A 24,391-nucleotide genomic window follows, 5' to 3' on the forward strand; every position below is an offset into this window, starting at 1 on the left:
CTTTGATAGACCAGGCAATGTCCAGACTCAAGGGTTCCGTTAGACCACCATTTTGCAGCTGTTTCATGCACCCAGGAGAGATACACACATTTGTCTTTGCATGCGGAAAGACTCTCCTACAATGCCTCAGTCCAAGGTTAAGAGACAGTGCTAGGCCACATGGGGACTGTGAGAAAGCAGAGCACCAGGTGTGGCAATGCCTGCTGCTCCTGATCGAGTGGCTGGGAGAACTACACCAGCAGCCACATCTTGCAGCCGTGCCCTGGCACATAATGCTCTGTGTCAAGCACTGCTTCCTTATCTCCTATCAGCAGCTGCAGCAGCCTGGAAATGCACCTGGCTGGGCATCAGAGGCATGGAAATACACTGTAGGCAAAGGGACAGGTCACAGACATCCCAGGGCCCGACTAGACTGCCAATAGCACAGCTTTTACTGGAAAACAGTTGAGGACCTTTTAAAACAGATGGAAGACTGTTCCTGGGCTGCACAAAATCTTCATAATTCTCAGGATAGGAGATAATTTTCAGGTGAAAGGATGCTACTTCTTTACCAGGCTTGGCAAGGAGACTGGACTTACAAAGACCTCAGGACCAGGACTGTCCCTCACACTGTATTTTTTGGAAAACCACAGCCACCATCACTCTGCACAGAGCCTTGGGACAGCACCCAGGGCCAACTCATGCTGCTCTGTAGAGGGGTTGTGCCAGAGATCCCACTAACACAACTCCCTCGCACATGGTGGCAGGGCCTCATGGCCCAGCTGGTAGCTGGGCAGAGAGAAGGCCTCACTCAGGCCTGGGAGCAGCGTGGCTGCATTAAGCACAGCTGCACACTGGCTGAAGGACCTGAGCCATGAAGATGTGTCTGTGCTGTGGGCTCTTTCCATGTGCCATACATTTTCCCCCGGACAGATGTGTCTGACACCGTGAATCCCCTGATGTTATTCAGAAACCAGGCTGCAGGCAACAAAGCCAGTGGCTTGGTGAGCCCCAGGGCAGGAGGGAGGCCCTCCCTCTCTCAGCCATACAAAAGGATCCACCCATGAACTCGAGCGCTGGGTCTGGTCAGCCCCAAACCTCCTCCTTGCTTTCCAGGGAGCAGAGGTGCTAAGTGCTGAAATCATTAATGCGCATGGAGGATACAGAGATCAGTTACCTTAGAAACCCACAGAGAGGTAATTTTCTGATTTAGATCAGCTTCAGAACCAATGCTTTCATATTACATTCACGTTTGTTGTTTTGGTAGAGTAACTGGAAGCAGATGCTGGATGGAGCAGCCACCAAGAACTGTAAGGACACCCTGTGGGTAGGGGCAGCCCAGCGTATGGAAATGACTAGCCAGAGGAAGGATTTTCTTGCTACCTCAATGACTCTGCCATTCTCAGGGTCACCATGAGCCCCACTGCCTCCTGCAGAATGGCTCCGTCCTCTCCCCTCTCTCAGGGTTCCTTTGTCCCCAGGAACAGAGCATACCTTGCAGCCTCCCCAGTGCTCTACAGCCTTTCCTGCACAGCTGGCACAGCTGGCCTTGGTGCTCCTGGGAACTCCTCTGCAGGATGGGTGCATGGTATTCTGCAAATTCTGTCTGTTCACTTGGGGAAGCTCTGCAAAGCTGCTCCATGTACGTTTTGTGCTGCCACCTGTGCCTGGCACATGCACTTAGCTCACCCCACTGCCCGTGTGGCTGAACCACTCAAGCCAGCTGAAATTCCCTACCTATGGGACAATCCACCATCCCACACCAGCTGTGTATTAGCTCAGAGCACCCAGGAGCTCTGCCAGGCACTCTGCAAAAAAGCTGCTGAGTTAGCACAAGGAGGCACAACCCCTTCACAAATGGCTCTGGCATCTTCCTATACAACCTTTTTCTTTCTCAAGGGCAATTCACATGTCATGGTTACAGACGGGCTTTTCCCCTGTCCTAACCTCACCCTACCTGCCTGCGGAGGCTTTGGTTTCTGTATCAAGACCCATGCCACTGGTAGATGTATGAGGAAGAGCTGAAGGTGCAGAGGGGTGACTGTGAGGCAGTGTGCAGGGATGAAGATACCACGTGCTCCTCTGCAACATCCTAAACTCTTCTGATCCAGAACCTGAGACAGACCTTTGAAGTCCCCAGTGCATTATTGATTTCTCTAATTTGATCACTGGTCTCAAGCAAGATATTAATTCACAACCCTGCTGGCCGCAAAGATCTCAGCAGCATGCTGCAGGGTGAGGCAAAGGAAGTCAGTGTGCTGGGAGAGGTTGTGATGCTGGTGCAGCATTAGGGGGTGGAGAGTCGGGTGAAGAGAGCAAGCAATGAAGAAAAGAAAGGATGAACACATTGCTCTGGTCAGTAAATCACATAGCCCTTAATCTAGAGAAGCAGCTTCCAGGGATTCTCTCCTGGAAGTGCTACCATCTGCTCCTAGTGCCAGGTCTGTCTCCACAAGGCAGTGCTACCTGTGCTGCAGCAGGAGCTGCTGGGCTTCTCTCTTCTTTATGCCACCTCGAGCTGGTTTCAAACCAGAGCTGGAAAGAGATGTTGAGGGACGAGGCTGGGGCTGCTCAGTGGAAACTCCATTGATTACTGGTGCGGTACCTTCCCGACATCATGAACACCTCAGCCCCAAGGGAAAATCTGGGTTCTATCAGCTCTTATAAGCAAGTGTTTCGAAAGGTTTACAGAAAAGTAAAGTAAACAGAGCTCTGAGTAACAAAAGAGCCCCGTTTATGCATTCTTTGATTCACTGTAAAGGATGGTGTAAACTGACTTTTTAACCAAGCATTAGGCAAGATTTGGGCCCCCGCCATTATATAATAAACAGTGACATGGCTATATTAAAATATTTACTTAATGCACTGAAGTGACTTATAGTATGAGTGGCTACTCAATAGGATGGCCTAAGTGTTAAGGCGTCAGGTGCCATCGCCTGTATAAATATTCTGTGTGCACTTGTTTATAGGAAAACCCCATCTGGATTTGGCTAAAACAGCAGACACCCTGCTGACCCCAGTTTTTGCTATTGGAAAATATAACACAAGTGTTCACTCATCTAGAATAACAGCAGCGGTTAAGTGCCATCTGACAGACAGAAGGGTATTGGCTTTTCTCAATAGACAGCAGGCTTGGTGCTGTGAAGGGCTTCACAGCAACGGCTCCCCAAGATTTACAGCATCCTGTGGACCAGAAGCAGAAGGCTCTACCTCCCCCCTTACAGCCCTTGGCAGATACGAAACATCAGGATGCCTGGGCACATGCAAAAAGACTCAGATACCCCCAAATCCTGCTGAAACACGGTGGTGGACTGTGCCACTTTGTGAGGAGACAGGAGGCCAGGTTCTCTTCTCCATCCACCTGGCTGCTGTGAAATCTTAAACAGACTCTGCCCATCCGTGGTGTCCACCCACTTGTATGTGCCCAATGGAAGAAGTGTCTGGGGCTGAGTAAAGCACAAGAGCTTTCCACTGTCTCATTCCACCATTAAACTCACAACAATGCTGAGAAGGAAACACAGCCTGTGAAGTCGAACAGTGAAAATGCTCTGGGTGAGGGCAGCCATTGGAGCTGCCCTCCAATGGTCTATGCTTGTAGAACTGCAGCCTGGATGAGAAACATGCTCTGAGCTCTGCCTCCTGAAGGTCTGACTGCCAGCAGTGCACATCATAGTCTTGACAGATGTCATTGCTTCCGTCTTTTCACAAACATAACTAGGAAAAGCAGAAAATTTAGCTAATGGAGCCACAGCAAATGAAACCTGGAGCAGCAGTATGCCTGTAGCATGTTGCTGCCTCCTGAACTGGCAGTGGGAGCAGGGAGCCTGGGACTCTGCCAGAACTTTCCTTAGCTCTTTGCTGGCAGGCAAATAATGGTGAGATGTGGGAATCCTGCACATACTCTGTAGGCTGGAAGAGAGAGAGATCTCCTCCCAGCTCCTCTCCCCACACAAGGCCCTGCCCCAAGCAAGCACTGCTCTCCTCCATGGATGAACTGCTGTTCCTCCAACACTACACAACACATACACACAGGCCAATACATATGGCTGCTCATCCTATGAACCATTTGCACCTAATTCAACTTGAGTTCAGCTCTTTTCTTCCAAAGGAGTAATCTGAATCACGGTGGCCTTCCAGATAAGTTCTCTTTAGGACCTGCTGCAACACCACCAGCATTTCTCTTTTTCACACAAATTATCATTCCTGACAAAGCCAAGAACTGCATGATTGTTTTTCACGTATACATCTTTTTTCATGTCTTCTGGCCAACCTATAATCAAAAAACAGAGCGGCATCTTTCTCCTTCTTATTTTCAAAAAATGGGCTCAGCTTGGAGCAGGTGTAGGGCCACGCAGGGAGAAAGAAGCAAGTGAGCTCCCTGTCCTGAGTTACCTCACTTGAATGAGAGGCTATGAATGGGTCTGATCCTCCCACCACAGTGTGGGCCAGGACAGAGAGGACAATGCCTTGACTTCAGTGCCTATGTCAGTGCAGAAACTTCTGTCTCCACTTTGGCTCCATGTGTTTTAAACACTGGTGGCAGATGGAAAAGAAGGGAAAGAAGAATGATGGAGTCCTTCCAGGCAGTGGGTGCTCACACCTGGGGGGATTACACATAGTATGGGCTATTACCATGAAGGTTTCCTCTCACTCTTGTGCAGTAACTGGTGTGTTGGTGACCTCTGTACATACCTCTAGGCCAAACTTCTGCTCAAAGCAGGACAACATGAAATCAAGTCATGGCTTATTATAGCTGAGTCCTGAACACCTCCAAGGATGGAGATGCAATGCAGGAATTCAGTTCCGACCTGCTTCCCTTTTAAACCCGCTTGGTATATCCTCTGTCCCCAGGTGCAGGTAGGAGATGGAGAAATGAAATGGACATCAGAGCCCTGATCCCCACTGTCAGGAAAGGCCCTTGCTGTTTCGGTTTTGATTTCAGAGGCTGCTGGCTCCAATGCCTTCCTGTCTTCAGCACTCCAGATGTCCTTCCCTCAGTACTCCGGAGCGGCACACACAGATGGCCAGGGTGTTTGATGACCCTGGCTCTTGGTCTGAAAGGCTTGTGACAGTTGGGCTTACTTCCTTCAGGCAGACCTGAAGCTGCCAGACAGGTGGCATTTCAGATTGCCAAATAAAATCTGCTAAGTTTAAAAGAAGGATATTTTTCTGTTGGAAAAGGGTTCTGAAGGAAAATTTATGACTCTCCGCAGAGTTCTGTGTCCATGGGACTCTGTGTCCAATGGTCAGACTATGGACAATGATCTGGGAGCTCAGCACAGGGACAGTCCACCTCCACAGCTCTCCTCCCCTTGGCCAGTCTTGCAGGAGGCAGCAGCTGGCTGAAGAAACCAGCCCACTTTCCAAGGGGTTCGCATGCTGCTAGTGGTTGCAAGAAATCCCCATCCTGATGGCACCCCGAGGTCTAGCACAGCCCCTGGAGAAAAGGAATGACCTTGCTACCTGCTGGGTTAGCCCACCACCAGCCCAGGGTTTAATGCATGCTCGGTGGCCCACCCTCATGTGTATCCTAAGGAATGGGACCTCATTGCTTTCAGTCTGCTCTACAGTGGCTTTAAGTCAGTCCAACTTCTATCCCTACCCTGCTATGAACTTCCTGTTCTTCCCAGTCTACGACCAGTCACCAAAGTGGTAAATAACCCCTGCTCCGTCATTCTGCAAATTATTAGTGGAAGTCTTCAGAGGTAGCCCACCTGTAACCTGGTTATCTCTTTCACCCCAGAGTGACACCAAACAATACCAACCACTGAGCATACTTGTTACCTCGTTTTGCAACCAGCCCTCACCAATTACACCCAGACTATCTCTCCTCTACAAGTACACAAGGGTGCCATCTGACAGCATGAAAAATCTCTGCAACATTAAGTTATTTGACAGCTACTGCTTCTCCCTGCCTGTAACACATACACGAGCACAAAAGAAATGAAGTATTTCAACATTACATTTTTCTTGACAAATCCATGTCAACTGGCTGCCATACCTCATCATGTCCTAGTCTAGTCTGCAAATGACACATTAGATTTTTTGTTCCAAATTTCCCAGAATGATTGGCATTATAAGGATTATCCTTTCTATCTCCTTTCTCCCCTCCTGAGGATGGGCATGATCTTATCCCTGCCTATCTTCTCAGGGAGAGCCACCAGCAGTTGTGAGATGGCTCCAGTTCCATAAATGACCTATGGAAATTCAGCAGAATTATAGCAGGCCCAACTGAGATGAAAATAAGTAGATTTCATTCATTTAAGCACTCCCAAACTGATTCTTTCCTTATTTTATCCAGATATCTCCCCCTTTGTAGCTAGTTAATTGCATTAATCACTTAATTGAAGTTAATCACTCCAGCAACAACTGAAGCAAAGAAAGCATTGAACTCTTCAGCCCCATGATTTCATCTGTTGTCATCTTTCTATCTGCACTGAGCAGAAGACTCATTTCTTTGACCTTCCTTAAACTACCAGCCCAGCAGGAATCTGCAACTGTGTCCTTGTGTCCTGCCAGAAGAAAGCAGAGAATTTCCCATGGGGAGAGCCATGATAGTATGCCATAGGTGTTGGTAGTGAGAAGTGCAGTGCTCTTTCCCACCCGCCACACATGCACCCAGGGTCCTGGTGCTGCTCTTGCCACTCTGCTCACCCTCACTGGATTGCAGAGGGCTGGAAGTTGTAAAAAAAAACCAAACAAAAAAACCAAAAAAAAACCCCACAAACAAACAAACAAACAAAAAAACACAAACAGAATCAGACTCTGCAGCTCTTTCAGGTTTGTTTTTCCTTCCCCTACCCCCTACCACTATTCCTTTTCCCTGTCTTCCAGCCTGTAATTATATAACAACCTGGGTAGTGTAAATACAATCCAACTCTCATATCCTGTCAGACAACACTTAGCAGAGCAAACCTGCCTGCAGAGCGCTGGCACGGTGGCTGCACACTCATGCCGTGCGTTGCACTATCTTTACGAGTAAGATAGTTTAGTCTAGTACCCTTTCTGTTGAATAACACCATCACCCATGGGGTCAGGATGCAGAGATGACAGCAGTGTTACTGTGTACTGGGGTTGTGAATTGATGAGATACCAGCTGAACTTTTGTGCAGAAAGGATTGTGTATGTCAGCCCCTGCATGCTGCAGGAGAGCAGACATAAATCGCAAAGGCACAATTTTTGTCACTTACAAGAACATGCTTCCTGTGGCAGCTACAACTGAACGTGAGGTTACAGGGGTTTTCTCACCTGACCATGCAACTCCAGCAGATTGAGATGGGCTACTGCTACTGCAGAATGGGGTGGAGATGTCCCAGGAGAAAACACTCTGCTAGGAGTAGTGCAGATGCCCACCTATTCCAGGCAACTCCCCTCCATCCCAGGTAGGTGTGCATGTACTTGGGGCACTCAGACACCTCCTCAGGCCTCCTGACTATCCTGCCTTCTCTCAGCACCCAAAGCATCTCCCTCACCCAACCTCATCTCCTCTCACCTGAGGCATCAGGACAGGAGCCTGCCTCTGAACTGTTCCTGGGCCCTGCAGCTGGTGCAGACTTTGTGAAGACAAGGCTTTCTTGTCCTCTCCCAACATCACACTGCCATGGACTGGTACAGCTGAGCTCTCACTCCAGGGAGACTGGGACTGCCTGATATGCACCAGGCTCTTCCATCCCTTGCAGATAACACAAACCAGGAGCACCTGCTGCCTGCTTGAATCTAAAGTCACCAGCTGAAGGTGGGTCCTGAAGTTGTGGACTGTAGACTCTGGGCACACTTATTAGATAATGTTGGATAGGTGAGAAACAGAAGGAAACTTTGTAATGGTTTGATACAAAGCCACAGCATTTCCATCACAACTGCAGAGCTGTTCTGCTTGGGGATGAGACATCACGGAGAAGGACTACCAGTTGCCGAGTGCAGTGGCATTGAGGTAAAGACTGCAGAGAATGTGGAACTGGTGGGAAAAGTTGGGGCACTGGAAAGAACGACATATAAGGAAGGATTAAACATGACTGCTCTAGGCCGAGAAACATACTGAGCTTCTAATTAGGGCTCCCTTATGCTTTCCGTGAGAGTCCTCACTCTTAATCACTGAGCACTGGAATAATGCTATCACCTGCTACAATGTCAAAAAACATCCTAACCAGATTTTCTGCAGAATATTTTTATGAAAATAAAAAATGAAACAGAACACAAACACCTGCTGATAATACAGTTTCCATGTTTAAGAAAAGATTTTTTTACAACCTCTGCTATCAAATTAGCTGGAAATCAAATGTCAGGCTTAAGTTTTCCTACAATTGCTAAAACTTAAGCAAAACCAGCTCAGCCACTTCTAAATGGAGGTAGAAGAACAGCTGACAGTTTCTAACACCTTTAGAAGTTGAAGCAGGTTAGCTCTGCTGGTAGGAGCCCATCAGCCTCACTGGGACAGTCCCAGACAGCAGGCACGGGAAGAGGGTGGTGCTGAGCAGCAGTGCTCTGGCACAACCGGTCCACGTGCTCTGAGAGCTCCCCTCTTCAGCAGCTGATGGCTACGCTGTGGCCAGCAGTTGGGCCAGCTGGAGGTGATTCTCCCTATCTGCTCCGCTCTCGTGAGACCCCACCTGCAGTGCTGCATTCAGCTCTGGGCCCCCAGCACAAGAAGGGCACAGAGCTGTTGGAGTGAGTCCAGAGGAGTGCTGTGAGGATGCTCAGAGGGCTGGAGCACCTCTCCTACGAAGACAGGCTGAGGGAGTTGGGGTTGTTCAGCCTGGAGAAGAGAAGGCTCTGGGGTGACCTCACAGCGGCCTGCCAGTGCCTAAAGGGGCTGCAGCAAAGCTGAGGAGGGACTCGGTGTTGGGGGTGTGGTGGTAGGACAAGGGAGAATGGCTTTAAATTAAAAAAGGGTTAGGTTTAGATTAGATACAAGGACGAAATTTTTCACTCTGGTGGTGGTGAGGCCCTGGCCCAGGCTGCCCAGAGAAGCTGTGGATGCCCCATCCCTGGAGGTGTTCAAGGCCAGGCTGGATGGATGTTGGAGCAACCTGGTCTCATGGAGGTGTCCCTGCTCATGGCAGGGGGTTGGAATTAGATGGTCTTTAAGCTCCCGTCCATCCCAAACCATTCTGTGATTCTATGATTCTACAATATATCAGGAAGTTCACGAGATGTTCAAGGGTAGCATTTCCCACAAGGTTTCTGATTCTTCTCAACCTCCCCCACAGGGGCAGCCACCTTCTTGCAGCCAAACCCCAGCCCTTCATGTCTCAGTGCTATGTCTGTTTGTTCTGACTTTGATATCCAGGCCCATGTGGCTATATGCTGGCTGCTGGCTCAACCTTTTCCCTGCCATGTAGGCAGGCAGGCTGGAAGTTCCTCGTAGCAACTTTTTGCAGACAGCTCCGCCACAGAGCCCCATTGCTTGGGAAGGGCACCTGGAGTGGGTGCGTGGGCACTGCTCGTGGGAAATGCATGGTCGATCCCATCTCATCCTATGCATTCGCAGAAAGCTGTTATCAAGCATCACGCTGAGCACAGGGCATGGGTGAGACCAAGGAGTGTAACAGACACTTCCAGTCTCCAAGTGCAGGTTTTGGTGTGTTCCTGCCTTCCAGACCTAATGCTTCCCTTTTTTTCCTCTGACAGTCCTGAGAGTGGTAAGTGCCATTGCAGAGACTGCTGTGCCTGCAGCGAGTCCCCCTGTATCACACACAGGGTTTCTGCTGAGGTGCAGCAGATGCAAAGACAGCTGCAGTTGGCTGCTGGGAGGAATCTGGCTGTGCCAGAAGCTGTACACCAGGCTGAGCTCTTAAAGACCCCATGGCTTGTGTGAGCCTGACCAGGCATGTTCTGAGCATAATCTCTTGCTCAGCACTGATTTGGTACTGGCTTTCCCAAGAATGACACCTCCATGCAGGAGTTAAGAGGCTGGCTTTTGCCCTCCCTCTTTTGCCTGCAGAGAGATGACCCAGCACTGCACACAGCAGTTGCTGCCTGCTTATGTTTCAAGAGCATCAGCTGGCAGCGTTCCTGATTTCCACAGTGGTTCAGAAACAATAGCTCTTTGACTTCAATGAGATTTTCATCACTAAAGCCACTGCACAAAGTGGCTGCTAAAGGACTGGTGGGTTTTAGGGACGAGAATGTGGACAAGTGGGTCTTTTGTTTCTCAGAGAGAGAAAAATTAATCCTGATGAGTCAGCACAGTCACACTTTTGGAAACCTGCTTTCTGTGAGCAGACAGGACCATTTGGTCTTCTCTGTGCATACACAGATAGCAGTCCTTCTTCCACTTCACTTCCAAGCCCAGAAGACAAACGTGAGGGCACATCATGGTGAAGCTGCCAGGGCAGGGAGGTCAGAGCCCTGACTTGGAGGTCTCCCCAGCTGCTGCCTGGGCTGCTCTGGGAGATGGCTGAGGTCTCAGGGAAGCAGTGGGTTAGAAGACTCCAAGTTTCCACAGTGACCTCCTTCCATGTGGCACTGGAATGCAGAAGTGCGAAGTGAGGTCTGGGTGATGGCCCGTAAAAACAGAGCTCCAGTATTTAGCTATGGCCTTTGTCTTCTTTCTTACTGCTATATCCCAGACTCCTAGTGAAGCACAGGATCTCAGTGTCCCAGTCATTGCTAGGAAGCTCTCACTTTTCTGTGAATTTTCAGCTTTTGGGGCCACTTCCACTTTGTGGGTTGCAGAAGGGACGATACCAGTTGATGGGGAGAGCCAACTGACCTTCACTCTGCTAATGCCCCTCCATAATGCTAGAGGCAATCTGCAGTTACTGAAGCACAGGTATGAGCAGCCAAAGCTATGGTTTTATATTATACACTAGCTACATCCAAGGGGCTCAGCAGCAAACCCCTCCTGTGACAGAGAAGTGAGCAGTGGTGCAGTGCCGTGCGTGCCTTCAACACAGAGCCCAAGCATTAGGCACAGTTGCAGCCAGACCAGATACACAGGACATCATCCCTTAGACTGGCTACCACCCATCCACTCTCATCCCCAGTACAATGTTAGGTATTTACCTAATAAATATCTGTTTGATAAAACTATAGATAAAACCTGTGTTATTTGCCTGGCTGTGGTCCTTCCTCTGCTCCCAAAGTAAAGAATATGCCTCTGGTTTGGACAGCCATCCTGGACAACAACAGGGTTCTGATTTACAAAGGAAAGCACAAAGCACCCTCAAAAGTTTTTTCTTCCAGCTTACGATGATGGAAGTCCACAGTCACTGGCAAGGACATTCAGGAAACAGTGTTCCCTGGGGAACATGATGGGACAAAAACTCTTTCAACACCTCTACTCTCTAATTAGCTTAAGTGCTTAAATATGGAATTAGATGACTGCTGGGGTGAAACTGGCAAGGGTAAAACTCCAGATGGCCAGTGTTGCACTTATGGGTGCTGCAGTTCCTTTCTGTATAAATCCAGATTCACTCTGCTTAAATTGGGCATGTCAGTTAGAGTCTAAAATTAGGAGAGCTACCACCTTGAGCCTTCTTCCTGGTCAACAGCAAGAAACAGATCCTCCACAGGGACAGAATCATTGAATCATTTAAGCTGGAATAGACCCTTAAGATCATAAAGTCCAACCATCAACCTGACACTAGCAAGTCCACCAAGTCCACCACCAAACCACGTCCCTAAGCACCATGTCCACACATCTCTTAAATACCTCCAGAGATGGTAACTCCACCACTTCCCCAGGCAGCCCGTCCCAATGCCTAATGACACTTTCTGCAAAGAAATTCTTCCTGACATCCAATTTAAACCTCCCCTGACACAATTTGAAGCCATTTCGTCGTGTCCTAAATACTCTGGTCTCTGGTTCCTGAGGACAAACACCACTTTGAGTCACCCAAATCATCAGCTGAAATTAGTTGAGATGGAGTGAGACCTCTTGCCCAGGCAGGAACTCAATCCCCAGGTGTGACCTGCTCTGAGCTGTGTGTGTTTGTCCATTCCTTTCCAAAAGGCATTATATACCATAACACATCTGATAACTCAGACAGACGGTGGTGCTTTCCTGCTGCCTCAGGCAATAAACTTGTCCCAAGCCAGCCAGAACAAATGTGCAGCTAATTCCTTTATCTCTCTTTAAGAAGTGGATTCGTGTCTTGCAGAACATCCACCGGGTCACTCTCCCTCCTTGTAGTAAGGCAATGTAGATTCAATAGGTTCTATAAATTCTATACCCCAGAGACAATTTGGCTGGAAACCACCCCTTCCGCCCACACACTAAAATATGCTGGGGGCAACCCTGCTGGAAAGCAGCTCTGCAGAAGAGGACCTGGGAGTTCTGGTGGACACCAAACTGAAAATATGTCAGCATGTGCTCTTGCTGCAAAGAAGTCTAATGGTATCCTGACCTGCATTAGGCAAAGTATTGCCAGCCTGTCAAGAGAGGTTCCCCTCTCTGGTGATGCCACACCTTGAGCACCTGGTCCAGTCCTGGGCCCCTGCTACAAGAGGGATACGGACACACTGGAGAGAGCCCAGAAAAGGGCTACAAAGAAGCTGAAGGGAGTGGAGCACCTCTGCTATGAGGAGGGGCTGAGAGAGCTGGGACTGCTCAGCCTGGGGAAGAGGAGGCTCAGGGGGAGCTCATCCATGTCTATAAACACCTGAAGGAAAAAATCAAAGAGGATGGAGCCAGGCTCTTGCCAGTCATGCCCAGGGCCAGAGCTACAGGCAATGGGCACAAACTAGAACACAGGAGGCACTGTCTGTACGCCAGGAAGCACTTTGTTACCGAGAAATGGAACAGGTTGTGCAGAGAAGCGGCAGAGTCTCCCTCCTTGGAGATATTCAAAAGCCACCTGGACATGCTCCTGGCAACCTGCTTAAGTAGGGAGATTGGACCAGATGACCTGCAGAGGTCCCTTCCAACCCCAGCCAGTCTCTGATTCTGGGGGTGCCTGTCATGTTGACCTGTGTATGGAAGAGGACAAGGCCAGGAGTGGTTACAGACATGGAAGATGGAAGGCCTCGTGCCCACCACTGGCTTGCCATGTGTCCTTGGGCTTGTTCCTTCACCTTTCTGTGTGCCCTGTGTTTAGGACACACACCTATGGGACAACGGTATGTCCCACCTACTTTCATACAATGCCTATTAAAAGAAAGTTGGTTATGACTGAAATTTCAAAGCTTGATCTAAGTACTTCTTCCCTCAAATTCCTGGATACCTCAGCATCTCTTTTCTGCATTTTGCATGGTCTCCAGCTCTGTTGTCCAGGTCACTGCCATGGCTCTCACCCAGCTCCTTGCTCTGAGCTCCCAGGCCAGGTCTTTTTCTGTGCATTTCTTCACTCATCCTCCAGTTCCTCCAGCTCTGAAGTCCCAGGTGGCCTTCCGCCACCTTGCTCCCCTTTCTAGTTCTCTGCCAGTGTCACTTGCTCCCAGATCCACTCAGCTCAGACCCTCATCCCAGCACCCATCCTACCCATTCTCTGCCTGGATCCCCATGCTGCTTCCCTGTTGGTCCCATCCATCCTCCTGAGCCCATCTCCACCACAGGATCCTTCTCCCATTTTCTTTCTCTGGCCCCAGGATCCATGCTGTTTTTCAGGATGGGCCCATCCAGAGCCTGCTCCTCTCACTAGCCTGCCCTCAGCAGAACTCATGGAGAACAACCCACTGAACGGGGCTGTAGCATGACCAGTGCAGACAAACTATTGCAAGATTTTAGATGCTAAACTTCAGCTAGTTTCTACCGAGGCTGTGTGAACTGGAACTTTTCAAGTGTTTATAATGTGCCCAAATTTGGGCATCTTTTCTCTAGGATAGCAAGAGGCACATCTTGACATACACAGCACCATCTCTGCCAAATGTCTTGTCCTGCTCCATAGCTTGCATGTGCTGGAGCTTCTCAAAATAAAAGTCATAAGAATCTCAGAAAATGGGCAAAATCAACTCTTTGTCTCCAACCTCATTCTCTGATGCAACTCAACTGATTTCAGTGCCATGTTTCAAACAAATCCAGCACAGGGCTGATATATGCTGTGAGGAATCCTCGTTCTGAGTGTTCATCGGGGTTATTAACAAAAGAAAGACCTTTGAGACAAGAAGTGAGTGACCTGAACTGCAAAGATTGTTACTCACTCTACTTGTTGTTAACAACAAGCCACACTTTATTCTTAAATTGTAAATTTAAGCTTTAATTGCCTTGAACTCTGGTTTGGTTTACTTCAGAGGTACCAATCATTCTGTAAAGGGTGCTATTAATGCCAAAATCCAGGAATTTTTGTGTAAGATGATATCAGAGGAATTAAAGTTGTCAAAACACCCTTTCTGTAAAGTGGTATGAAAGTATATTTGGTATGCCCAGATCAGTTGAGACGGGCCCGAACCCATAATTGCATTTGCCAGCCCTTCGACCATCCTGTAATGATGTTTTGTTCCTAGAAGACTCTTCCATCTTCCAGCTGGAGTTGGTCCTGATAATCAGAATAAAAAACATGTGTACCTTTGTGCAGGAGCATCACAATACTCTGGTTGTTCTTGGCACATGGGGATTCTCCTGAACACTCTCTGATGCCCACTGAGATATTCAGGCAGATCCACTCTTGCTGTGCTCCAACATGTTTCTTATTTGATTTCCAGAACTGAGTCAGCAGAAGGACACCACGAACAAGAATAATTAAGGAAGGTTATCTCCAAGCTTAAATGTTTGAATAGCCCACACTGCAGCTGGTGGATGGGATTTTAATATTTAAAATTCACCCTGCAAAAGGATATTGCATACATCCTGTCTGGAACCAGAAATACCTTGTTTCCCTCTCAGTTTGTGGGAGCAGACGCTGAGGCAAGACCTGAGCATGTGGACCTACCTGGAGTACTATCAAAGGGCACAGGCTTGAATTTCTGGTACATATACAGCATGCAAATGTTTCGAGGGTCAAGAATTGTTCAGTGACAGAGATTAATTGCAGATCACAGACAGATTCAAGACAGTCACCACCTGCTCACAGCCAAATAATAGGAAGATGCAGGCAAAACTGTCACATCTGTTCAATAATTAATTATTGACCTTTTCTACTTCTGAACCCCTGGAGCAATCCCTCTGCCTGTGCCGCGTAAACACCCTGATGGTCTGTGTAGACTGAGAACGCCGCACCTTTCATTGCTGTTTAGCTCAGTGAGACATGCAATGCTTCAAACTGCCGTTAAATGGTTAGCATTTCTGCACCAATATAAACTTGTTTGAATAAAATTCAGCTTTCCACACTGTGCTCTGGATGCCACAGTGCCCCAGGGCATTGCTGAGGTCCTGGACCAGTGACTGCTCTCTGCAGCCACCGGCTGTTACTCAGCTCAGTCAGTCTCAGCAGCTACAGGGACTGCCACTTCACAGCCACCTGGTTCACAGCTAGGACAGTTACTGTAAGCAAGATCATTTTTCAGCAGAAGTTATTACACACAGCAGTGCCAAGTTTGGTATCACAGAATCAAGGAAACTTAACACTTATTTTGTACTTACTGAATTTAAGTTTGTCACTTCCTCCCTCCTTTCACCCTTTTTTCTTCCTTTTTTTTTTTTTTTTCCTGAGATGGTATCTTATATTTTCCTGTATGAATCTCTTCTTTCCAGCCCTTGACCAGCTCTCTCACCTTTCTGTGCCTCCACCGCTAATACCAGACCGCTGCAGCTGGTGCTCGCAGCATGTCCACTTGGGTACAACTGCAGAGCGCTTCGGTTGGTGCTGCAGGAGAGAGGAAGGTGCAGCCTGGGGATCCTCTCCTCACTGGAAAGAGGTGATGATCGGTGGGACAGTGTGAGTGCCCACAGCCAGACCACCTCCAGCCTCCTGCCCAGAGTATCAAAATGTCTTCTTCACCCTGATAGGAAGGTTCAGAGCTGAACAGGAGCAGCACTACAGCTTCACAAGCCAACGGGAAAGAGCTGCAAAGGGGTCAGAGGGGGAAGATCACCCCCAAATCTGATCCTACTGAGATAGAAGATTCCCTTAATCCGTTAATCCTTTCTCCAGTTCCATGGTACCATGGGGTCAGTGCACACTTGACATGATTAAAGTACTGCAGGAACAAAACGCTAATAAATAACTTTTATATTCTTCATTTCTTCAGTTGTGACATATATAAAAGAGATAAAATGAGCCCTCTAAGAAGCCAGCCCTAGCTCTTATCTTCTGTTTGAACCGTTAAGTGCCAGCTTGGTTATTACTCATGCTCTCGACATTGAAGTTTTCCCTTGAGCAGTAACTCTTGTGCTGAGGTTGCTGTGAGTAATCTCTGGGATTTAGGCAGCTGCGTGTTCAGGCAGACACTCACCAACACAGCTGAGCCCTGATGCCTGCTCGCCTTTCCCTCTGCTAAACCCCAACAGAGCTGGCTTTGACCCGTTCCTCCACCTGCACTCAGGGATGGGGAGCATCGATGAAGGGAAGACCCAGCCAGAGTGCAGAGAGCTTACCAGACTTTCTTCCCTGACAGGTAGGACCGAAGTTCACATGCACGATGTCTGGGTCTGCCAGCCAGGGGAAATCTCCATTCACAAAACTAGGACCTGTATCCCTGACTCCACACAGCAGCAAAGCTCACCAGCCTGGCCCAAAATCCTGTGGGCCCATGGTGACTAAGGGACAATTATCCTTTCCAGATGGCTGGAGTGAGGCTCTTGTGGCTTTAAGATAGTCAACAGCACATTCAACGGCAGGTTGTCTCAATCAGAGATAACCAATTAATACTGTAAGTGCAAGGTTAACACATACCAGCCAGGATGTAACCAGAATCCAAGATAATGCAAGGAGAATAAGATGCTTTTTGTTCACCCAATAGGACTTGAGACAAAGCCTGAGTTGTCCGGGTTAGGTGGGGACAAAGCCTAGCTGCTAGCTAGTGACTGGTGGGCTTAAAACAACTCTTCTAACATTGCCCTGCAAGGAGGAGGAGCAAGAACCAGGCTGTGGAGTGAAACAAGTCTCATCTACATTTGCTGAAGTTACTGTCTGGATTCTGGAGCCCATACGACTCCTGCATACCTACCACATAGAATCATAGAACCACAGAATCATAGAATCATAGAACCATCGAATGGCCTGGGTTGAAAAGGACCTTAAAGATCATCTAGTTTCAACCCCCCTGCTCTGGGCAGGGTTACCAACCACTAGAGCAGGCTGCCCAGAGCTGCATCCAGCCTGGCCTTGAATGTCTGCAGGGATGGGGCATCCACAACCTCTCTGGGCAACCTGTTCCAGTGCCTCACCACCCTCTGAGTGAAAAACTTTCTCCTAATTCCTAACCTAAATCTCCCCTGTCTTAGTTTAAAACCATTCCCCCTTGTCCTATTACTATCAACACACGTAAACAGGCATTCCCCCTCCTGTTTATATGCCCCCTTAAAGTACTGGAAGGCTGCAATGAGGTCTCCTCAGAGCCTTCTCCAAGCTAAACAAGCCCAGTTCCCTCAACCTTTCTGCATAGGAGAGGTGCTCCAGCCCTCTGATCATCTTAGTGGCCCTCCTCTGGACCCGTTCCAAGAGCTGCACATCCTTCTTGTGCTGGGGACTCCAGGCCTGCACACAGTATTCCAGGTGGGGTCTCACAAGAGCAGAGCAGAGGGGGACAATCACCTCCCTCTCCCTGCTGGCCACCCCTTTTTTAATGCAGCCCAGCCAAAATGCAACACCTTGCACTTGGCCTTGTTGACCTCATTAGGTTTTCATCGGCCCACTTCTCCAGCCTATCCAGGTCCCTCTGGATGGCATCCCTTCCCTCGATTGTATCGACTGCACAACTCAGCTTGGTGTCATCCGCAAACTTGCTGCGGGTACTCAATTCCATTGTCTATGTCACTGATAAAGATGTTGAAGAGCACCGGTCCCAAGACCGACCCCTGAGGGACACCACTTGTGACCGGCCTCCACCCAGACATAGAACGGTTGACCACAACCCTTTGGCTGCGACCAGCCAACCAATTCTTTATCCACCTAACAGTCCATCCTTCAAATCCATACCTCTCCAACTTAGAGAGAAGAATGTGGTGAGAGACCATATCAAAGACTTTGCTCAAGTCCAGGTAGATCCATCACCCTTCCTTTGTCCACCGATGCCGTTAGTCCATCATAGAAGGCCACCAGATTGATTAGGCAAGATCTGCCTCTGGTGAAGCCATGCTAGCTGTCTTGGATGACCTCTTTATCTCATACGTGCCTTAAGATGTCTTCCAGGAGGATCTGCTCCATGATCTTGCCAGGCACAGAGGTGAGGCTCACTGCTCTGTAGTTCCCCAGGTCTTCCTTTCTCCCTTTCTTAAAAATGGGAGTAATGTTTCCCCTTTTCCAGTCACTGGGGACTTCACCTGACAGACATGATTTTTCAAATACGGTGGAGAGCGGCTCGGCAACCACATCAGCCATCTCTCTCCGCACCCTGGGATGTATACCATCTGGCCCCATGTACTAATACACATCCAATTTCATTAGGCAGTCCCAGACTTGTTCCACTGTCACAGTGGGACAGAATCTGCTCCTCTCACCCTCTCCTCGAGGTTCAGGGTCCTCACAGACATAGGAAACTTGACCATCAGTGAAGACTGAGGCAAAGCACTTATTGAGTACCTCAGCTTTTCCCATGTCTGAGGAAGCCAGTTCTCCCATCTCATTTATCAGAGGGGAACACTCTCCTTGGCCTGTCTCCTCCTACCTATGTATCTGTAGAACCCCTTCTTGTTATTCTTCATATCCCCTCCCAAGTTCAGCTCCATCTGTGCTTTGGCTTTCCTGATCCATCTCTACACAGCCAGACGACACCCCTGTATTCCTCCCAGGCTACACAACCCTGCTTCCACTTCCTGTACATTTCTCTCTTTTCCCTCAGTTTAAGCTGCAGGTCCTTGCTCAGCCATGCTCAGCACCTGCTCCAGTTTTCTGTGTTCTTCACTTCACCAGACATGCTGTGAGCACCAAAGGGCCCAGGTGGAGATGGAGACAAGACAGAAGTTGCTGGCTTGCTCTAGCTGTGGAGTCTTTAGGAAAGTGTGGTACAGCCTGCAGGATGACCAAGAATGACAGCTTGCTTGACCTGTGTCCCTGCAGCCTCTGTCATGTACACACTGTAGGGAGATATTGTGTCCCCAGTGTTGTTCAGTCCATGGGGATTCATCTCTGCTAAGCCATTCTTATCAAAGGAAACCAAGGGTCTGCTGCCACTGTCAGGGTTGGATCTGCTACACCCCATGCTGAGGAAAAGAGCCCAGTGTACCTCCTGAGTAGACAACTTACCCAGGCTGTAAGACGAGGCCAGTGATCCTCCCAGATATGCAATTTGGTGGCCAGGACAGAGTGTCAGTGTGTCCCAGCCCACCCATGTGTCCTGCTGGAGGTCATACCCCACCAGAGAGAAAGATCTGGGCAGAAATTTCATGGGCCTGAGGGATAGATTGGCCAGTTCAGCTGGAGATGTGGGCAGATGCATCTCACTCTGCCCAAGAGATAAAGCAGTCAGCTCAGGGCAGGTTCCTACCCACGTCCACAGGTCCAGCAGTACTATCCAGAGCACAGGGCTCCTCCATGCTCTGGGTTGTGTCGGGGAAGTCTGACTTACTGCTTTCTTATCTCAGGAATGACAATCACATCCATGTCTGCAGTGTCTGCCTGTGGTCACCAGCTGCTCAACTAAGGCTGCAAACACACAGAGCTAATCCTCATCCAAAAACCTGTGCCCTCATGGTCTGAAACCCACCTGGACACACTGGTTCCTCCCAGCTCCATCCACTATCAGATATGATCTGAGGAAATGAGTAAACAAGGATAAGTTCTTCCACCTCCAGATTATGCCTTACTATCTCTGAAAACAGTCTGTGTCTCCAGTTCCACCCAGTATGACCTGTAACTGCTCAGGAGTGTCAGCAACAGATAGATGCTGCACAAACATACCCATCATAACGCTGGGGCGAAGAGCTGCTTTAGCTCAACCTGAGGAAGATGGAAGCAGAGAGATTTACAGGAAGGGCCAGGGCTACTTTGGTGGAGGCTCACAAACCCCGTGGTGGTTTTGAAGTGTCGTTGGGTTCCTGAGCCTTTACAACAGCATCCATATCTGGCACTTCTTGCAGACCCTTGCTGGATTTCTTCCGTGCCATGCTCCTGGGCACAGAGCCTTCAGCAGGTAGGAGTCCCTGGTCAATGTGAAATGATGCAGCAACATGAGGTCCAGCAAGGACGCAACTGTCCTATCTTCCATAGAGTTCCCTTGTAACTCTACCAGGGTTTCAGCTTTCACTTCTCATGCCCTCATCTTGGTGCAGCAAAGCTGCAACCCTTCCTGTAGTTCTGCATAGTGTGGGATGGTGTGTCCAACAGTTTTGTGCACCCCCATGCCTGTGGCAGCAATAGGTCTTATCTCACAGAGTCTGCAGTGTCCCTTCAGTACCATTCCATGTCTTGTGTCCTATTGAGAAACAAGTCCACACAGTGCCATAGCCCCCATCCAGACCCCAAAATGGGAGCCTGCTCTCAGGGCAAAACTCATCACTGCCTGAGCTTCTCTCTTAGGTGAGGAGAAGAGAAAAAATGAGCAGAAAGGGGCAAGCCACAGCATTCAAGCAGAGCAGGAAAATGCTCAGTACCTGATGTGCCTGATGTGATGGGAACCAGAGCAGAACAGAGACCTGCCCATTCTGGCAGCCACGCTTGCCTCTGGAGTAACATCTGATTTGGGAATGTGTGTGAATTTAATACAGAGTATTAGAAATCAATATTGAGCTGCTTCCTCCCCTCCAGCAAGTGAGGTCAGGTGCTTCTTTCTGAAAACAGTTCTGAATCAGAGGCTTATTTTTCCAGCCAGAAAACTGAAGTGTGAAAAATCTGTATGCTAAAAAGCTACAATAAAATTGATCTTTCAACCCAAATAGACAGAGCCTGTCTCTGTTGCCTTCCCTTTCTTATCAATCCTGGCAGGAGGTGGTGGGTCCTGCTGACCTCATGTTTCATGGACAGAAAAAAATGGCTTCTCCAGCAGCTTTCTGCTGGCAGGTTTCCCTTCTGGAGCTTCAATGGGCCCCCTCTCTTCTATGAGATTGGTTCTTGCAGACCCTGTAAGTACTGTCCACAGCAAAATGAACTGCCTTCCCTCTAGACTTTTCACCCTGCCATTGTAAATCCCACTGGCTTCGTGCCAGAGACTACGCTAGACACAACCATAATACAGTCATTTTTCTTCTACATGTTGGAGAAGGAAACAGCAGAAATGCTATTCTTTCAAATAATTTAACAAAATACAGATCCCAGCTCAAGGTAACTCTTTAACCTCTTCAGTGAAAGTCTTCACTCCTGCCAGGACTGTTCTGTCCTGCAGTCTGTCTGACCACATGCAGGGGCTTTTCAGGGAGAGGAGCTCTGCACTGCTATGAGAAACCAGATCCACTTACAAGTGTGCTGGTTGTGAGCAGCCTGGATAGATGGAGGGATAGCAGCTGTCCCTCAAGAGTTACTTATGCAGCAATAGGTTGGCTTCTGAAAAGAGACATCCTCTGGGACTCAGTGAAAGAAAATGCTGCTTCAGAAAGTGCTTGTGTTTCTCACTCCTTCTGGGCTGTAGCAGCACCCTGCAGTGTCCCATGCAGACCCTGCTCCCAGTGTCTGATCTTACTTGCTCCAAAGTGTGTCTCTGCAACATGAAGACTTGCCCAATTCCCATGTCTCTTGCACACCCCATTGCACTCAACATGAGAGCATATCAGCTGCAGTGGGTCTACACCTGAAGAAAGCAAAGCAGGCCCACAGACCAGTCAGAGCAACATCTTCAAATCACTTCAGAAGCATTTTGTGTATTGACCAGAGGACCACAGAGAGTACAGGCTCCTCAACAGACAATGCACAGCCCAAGATGGGCTCAGGGGGTGGCAGTTTACCCTAGGAAAGTTGTGATTCAGTATTCCATAAAGTAGTTCAGTAATTACTGTATTTTGTCTCCATCTCTGAGGCTGCAAATACAAAGCTTTTGCTCCACTGAAACTTGCTGTGATCCAGATGTGATGCAAGCTAAGCTAGTGCTGACTTCTACTCTGTACTCATAAAGGCAAACAGAAGGCAAGAGATATTTTTGGACACTGACTTACAACTGTCTTGTAAGCAAGGGCTTTCTTCTGGGGATCCTTTGAAAGAGCCATTGGAAGGGTCTTTCAGGAGTCCAAGGATAAGTAGCTGAGTACAATATAAAAGAAAATAGAAGCTAGCTTTGGATTCATCCAAAAGCCTGAAGTGCACAGAGCTGTAAGAGCAGCTGCAGTATTCAGACATGCAAGAGCAGACCCAGGAGGCATCCCTAGCTAGGCTGTACAGTGCAGAACTGCTTGGAGCAGAGTCCGGCCTCATAGGGCTCTGTGGCCACCTCCCAGCCCTGCTGGTATTGCTGGGGTCCTGGCACCTCTGCACCCGTACAGGCCTCTTCAGCGGGATGCCTGCCTGAGGGTCTCCAGCCTGCGTCTGAACAGTCACAAGTGGCCTTGCTGGCTTAACTACTCCTGTCTGAGATGCCTCCAACCTTCAGAGCCACTGCTATTTGCAGAAGGCGTGAGCAGAGGCTGAGCCTATGCTGTCCTGAGGAACGTGGAGCATTCCCAGTACTGACTGCTCATCCCCACGCTGCTCTGCCTTCCACTGAGCATGGCTCCACTGCCTCTCCTGGCTGCACCACCACCTGGGGCCACCCCACTGGCTCTCCCAGTAATTAAGTTAGCTAATTAAGTAACAGTGGACTTCAAAGAGCTCCTGGTGCAGCCTGGAGTTCACAGGATCTTTAAACTGCTGATCCCTCCTGCTCTTTCCTGTGGACCCCAGTGACTCACGACTCAGTGCCACACAGCTGAGCCCAGTGGACCCCCCCAGAAATGACAGTCGGACCAGATGGACCACGGAGAACATCTTGTCATTTCAGGAAAAAAAGGTGGGTCCTGCCTCCTGTTACTTATATCAGATAAGAAAACCTTGAGAAGATGAGCTTAGAGCCTAAGCCACTGTATGATGGCCAAACTCTGAATTTTCAGATTATTCTCTGCTGTGTGCCAGGTGTAAGTTCCCAGCCACCGGGGATCTCAATATACAGCACGGTGGAGGAATCCTACGTTGGACGGCATCCACTTCAACCTCAGAGTCAAACAGCTTTTGCCACTGGGTTCCTGGAGGAAGGAGGAAGGCTCTTCCTCGCACCTCCTGGGGGGCATAGGCAAGTTCCAGGCAGCTGCCTGCCCACGCCGCCCTGTTGCGGCTGAGTGCTCCACCTCCCAGGCTGCAGAGGAGCTCAGAGCATGGACAGCACCTCCCGAGCTTCCCTTGGCACCAGCCCCATGGCCACCACGTGCTGCTCTGTGGGAGGAGGGTGGTCCATCATGATGAGCTGCCCCCCAAAGTGGCTTGCACAGCATGGGCTGCTCCAGTGTGCCAGCAGGTGGCTTTGCCGTGACAGCATGGTGGTTGCTCATTTCCAGAGCAGGGCAGTTCACCCCCACGCGCTGGTCTCTGCTGACACAGTTGCAGAGGCAGCAGGCAAGAGCCCTGCATGTGCGGTGTGGTGCAAAGCTTTACACTGCCCAGAGATCTTGCCTGGGCCCTGCAGACAGAAAGGGCTTTTCCAAGGAAAAACAGGACAGGAAAGACCCAGTAATCCCCTGAAAGAAACACCAGCACATTCCTCCAGACAAACAGTTACGTGACAAGCGGCAGAAACGGCTCCCCAAAGCCGCTGGAGAACGAGTCGACAAGTACCATGTGTGGAAATTTCAGCTTCAGTTCTGCAGTGCAGGCTATAATCATGTAGGAGGCGTAAGCCAGCCCTGCCAAGAATTCGGGGCTCTGCTTCGGAGAGACGCGTGCGCTGTGCTGGCGTGCGCCGTGCCCTCTGCCAGACCTGTGCCTTGGCACGGGACCATGCTCCACGGGCGCCCCTGGCCCCGCTGCAGAGCACTGGCATGCTCGCCATGTGCTGCAGCCCCCTGCACCAAGCAGAGCATGAGGAGGAGGCTTGGGGGCGTCCCTCCCTCCCACTGGACTTGGAGTGGCCGTCACGCAGGAGCTGTGTTACTGTGCAGACAGATAGTCGTAGGGTCTGGCACAAGTTCAGGAGGTGCTGGGGGTCACTGGGGTGTGCTGGTGCCAGCCACTGCCTGCAATAGCTTCCCTTGGGAACAGCCCGACAGCACGTCAGGGCAGGGGGCATGTTGGCATTGTGCTGGCATGGGAAGCGTTCAGAGCTCTGAGACGTCCCACTCCAGGGCCTGTACATGTAGCTGAGTGTGGTGGGCTGGCAGGTGCAGGGACCTCCAAAGCTCATGCCAAAGGCAGTTCCAACAGCATGGAGAACAAGACAGAAGGTGACATTTTGCTGCTATATAAAACTCAATCGTCAGGAAGGGTGTGGTGGAGTTAAAGAAAGTCTTGAGAGCAGTGACGAAAATGAAGAGGGGATGAAGCAGCTG

At 49.5% G+C, this 24,391-nt stretch overlaps 1 protein-coding gene across 10 annotated transcripts in view; it reads right to left on the reverse strand.

Annotated features, from left to right (window-relative positions):
• MYOCD (myocardin) overlaps nt 1-24,391 on the reverse strand; it is a 254,736-nt gene that overhangs the window by 134,943 nt on the left and 95,402 nt on the right. Inside the window, exon 1 of one of the 10 annotated variants that reach the window (XM_048075928.2) lies at nt 15,568-15,955. The exons of 8 other annotated variants lie outside the window; for them this stretch is intronic. The gene's annotated coding sequence lies outside the window, so the exon portion shown is untranslated. Of the gene's footprint in view, nt 1-15,436; nt 15,455-15,567; nt 15,956-24,391 lie in introns of those variants that run through there. One more of the 10 variants, XM_048075930.2, reaches the window with a different exon arrangement.

The sequence above is a fragment of the Anser cygnoides genome, chromosome 19 (genome assembly GCF_040182565.1).
Source record: "Anser cygnoides isolate HZ-2024a breed goose chromosome 19, Taihu_goose_T2T_genome, whole genome shotgun sequence".
Classification (NCBI taxonomy): Eukaryota; Metazoa; Chordata; class Aves; order Anseriformes; family Anatidae; genus Anser; species Anser cygnoides.